The sequence below is a fragment of the Oryctolagus cuniculus genome, chromosome 8 (assembly GCF_964237555.1).
Source record: "Oryctolagus cuniculus chromosome 8, mOryCun1.1, whole genome shotgun sequence".
Classification (NCBI taxonomy): domain Eukaryota; kingdom Metazoa; phylum Chordata; class Mammalia; order Lagomorpha; family Leporidae; genus Oryctolagus; species Oryctolagus cuniculus.
Window position 1 is genome coordinate 126425535 of NC_091439.1, and position 3437 is coordinate 126428971.

The 3437-nt window shown below is 35.8% G+C and overlaps 1 pseudogene; it reads right to left on the bottom strand.

The window, feature by feature from the left end:
* Positions 1 to 2216: 2216 nt before the first annotated feature.
* On the bottom strand, positions 2217 to 3195 carry LOC100356483 (ADP-ribosylation factor-like protein 5A pseudogene; annotated as a pseudogene).
* Positions 3196 to 3437: the final 242 nt, after the last annotated feature.

Below are 3437 nucleotides of genomic sequence, written 5' to 3' on the forward strand. Positions count from 1 at the left end.
ACCCATGCACACACACACACACACACACAGGCACCATGCCACCAGTTTGTACATCTGACATTACATCCCAAGCTCCGTATTGGTCATTATACGCATATTTTCTTGTTTCTATTAATACATTGCATAGTAATTAACCTATAATTGAGTTGATTTGTTACCTACACATTGATCAGAAACATTCCTACTCCATTGTTTATTTTTAATTCTTCTCAACTAAAACACCTAAAATTAAAACGAGAGCTGAATGGGAGGAGGAGTGGCTGGGACCAGAACTGGTGCCCATGTGGGATGCTGGCGCTTCAGGCCAGGGCTTTAACTTGCTGTGCCACAGCACTGGCCCCAGGAAAATTCTTACTATGGAAAACTATTCATGGATTTCAAATTTTACACCAAAATAAACTTATATTTAAATCTCAAAAAAAAAAACACCTAAAATGACTGCCTATAATATAATTTATATAGCTTTTAGTAGATCTGAAACAAGCCTCAAAACATTCTTGTAATACTTTTTATTTCCAGTTCTCTAGAATCTAGAGAACAATGTATGCTCATCTTATTGATATCCTTTGGATTTTTTGGGGGGGTTTTTAAGGGAATTTTTAATTTACAAGTAACTCATTATAATTATTTAAGAAAATACAAGAACATATGAACAAAGCTTATTGATGATGTACGTTTGTAAAAGTATGTTGACAAATACTAAATGTTGTAATTATATTTTGAACATATTATAAAACACAAAACAACCAATGTTAAATACTGATCTTTCACATCTGAGTTGGAATTAGAAATTGAATATTTCATATCTGGTAGAAAAGAACTTTCAAAGTTTTCTCAATGTTTATAGTACATAGTATTATTCCTCACCAAAACCTTGATGAAATTGAAAACATCGCTCTAAAAGTAGTTATTTTTTCCTTGAATATTCTAAATCTAAAAACTGGCAGTTCAGATTAATCTTCACATTTTCAGGACATGAAAGATACTTAAATAGAGTATCTAAGAATATGCTTTAACACATTTAGGATGTTTGCTTACAGTTGAGACAGAAAAACCTCAACTTTTAGATATCAAAGAAAATATCCTAAGCAAACACAGAAGGTATTTTGGGTCAAGTTATTTCCTAGTATAAACACCACATCATGTAAATCGATTTTTAAACCAAATTCTTAAAAGCATTCCAAAAACAATCACATTTTATAATTGTCAAATAACGCATTTATGCGGAAGATACAAGAAAACTTAAAAAAACAAACTCAAATTATTCTGATTCCTAAAATAAGAAATCTGCAAATTAATTAATGCTGTTGCTTGAATATGCCTTACTCTTAATTCTCAAATTCATTTAACTGCTTCAAATATAATTTAATACTTAAAAAAACTATAGCTGAATTATTTAATAATATTTATAGAGCATTACTTCTCTGGGTAGACCTGTTTCCTACCAGTACTCAATTAACACTAATAAGAAAAAACTTGATAGTTTTTTTATCGCAATTTATGATTGACTGATTCATGAATAATTTGGTTAGCAATTTAGACCAACAAAAAGAATAATCTGGTGACTGTTCATTGTACAGTTCTGTCCATTAGTAATCCTTAACCAAGAATTTGATAACATGTTCCACTTATTTGGATTATATGTTTTCATATGTGGGATTGGGCAAAAAAAGAGGTACACAGTAGTTATCAAGCTTTTGACTTTTCCTTTTTTTTTTTTTTTTTTTTTTTTTTTTTTTTTTTTTTTAGAGTAGCTCCATGATTTGGGGGCTGGTTAGTACAATACAGAGAACAAAGAGGAAACATACAAAATGGCACTTACCACCAATGTCAGTGCTCATCTCATTATGGTTATAACCAAGAATATTATTAATTTTTGTGTTACTTGCTTTTCTTTAGCACATAAACCAAAGCCATTAACTTGACTTGAGGTATATATATAATACATACACAAAATACTTTTCATAAGTAATGTTACATTTTAAAATATTGGAAATCTAGAATCTGTGATTTGTAGTTAGACTAAATGGAACAAGAAAATGATAACATTCAACAAGGGAGGTTATACTGATACTAAAGCTCTTAGAAGTTCAAAATGCATTCCTCTCCCTTTGTACTTACCACAGGCTACACAATGTCCTGAGAGCACTCATTATGAGAAAAATGTCAATCACAGCTTTCATAACTTACTTTGGAAGGAATAATGAGAAAGTAAATTGGAAAGTGAGACTTCATCTTTGTTTTCAAACAAGTGGTCTGAATTTTTCTTCTTATAGAAAATGTTTAAATCAGTTTATTATAAATATATCTAAACCATTATATTTTGCAGCTTTCAGGTAAAGTCCAACACACTGTTTACACAAAGTCTGTAAGACGAGGTCAGTAGAGATCATCTAGTCTTAAGTCGGGATATCATCCATTCAAGTCCTTGACATAATCCCTCTCCAGTAAGAGCACAGCAGGCCTGGATATGCCACTGGTGATCTTTGATAGAAGTCAGCTTCAAAAACTGAGAGACTTCTGCTACAGTCATGCATTCTTTAACATCTTGCTTATTAGCAAAAAATCAGCAATCCAGCTTTCCTTAAGTCCTCATGGGCTAACATTTTATAGAGTTCTTCTCTAGTTACAGAAATCCTCTCTCTGTCTGTACTGTCCACAACAACTATTACAAACTCTGTGTTAGTATAGTAAGTGTTCCAGGAAGAACGAAGAGATTCTTGGCCACCAATATCCCACATTAGGAAACGTGTATTATTAATCACTATCTCTTCTACATTACTTCCTATTGTAGGGGATGTGTGTACAACTTCATTCATAGAAAATTGGTAAAGGATGGTAGTTTTCCCAGCATTATCCAGCCCAACAATTATAACTTTGTGCTCCTGGTGATTGAACAGTCTCCATATCCTGGTGAAGAGAATTCCCATTCTCGGGCAGCGGACCCCCTCCAGCCGCCCGGCCGCCTGGCCTCCCCGGGCTCAGGCGGAGGGGCAGAGAGACGCGCTGGAGCCTCCGCCTCTGCTTCTGCTGCTCCCACGCTGGCCGCCGGCCCGCTTCCAGGGAACCGGAGGGAGGCCGAAGCCCAGGCCGTCCTGTAGCGCGCGAGGCCCGGCCGTTGCCGCCGCAGCACTCGCCTGGCTCGCGGACATCGCCGCCGTGTTGTCTGCGACGAGCTTCGCGAGCCACCGTCCTCCCCCAGCTCCTCTCCCGATATCCTTTGGATTTTATAATCCTCAGCTGTTCTAAGTCTTTAGACAGAAATGTTCTAATCAGTGTACCCTCTTCTGGGTTTCCTCTCCACAGCATTTCTCAGACAAGTCACTTTTTCCTCTTCGTTCTCTCTCTTCAGCAACTTTTTTCTCAAATTAGAGGACTTGCTACAGCTCAGGATATCTTACAAATAAAAAATATGTAGATTTATTGCATTTATTTAT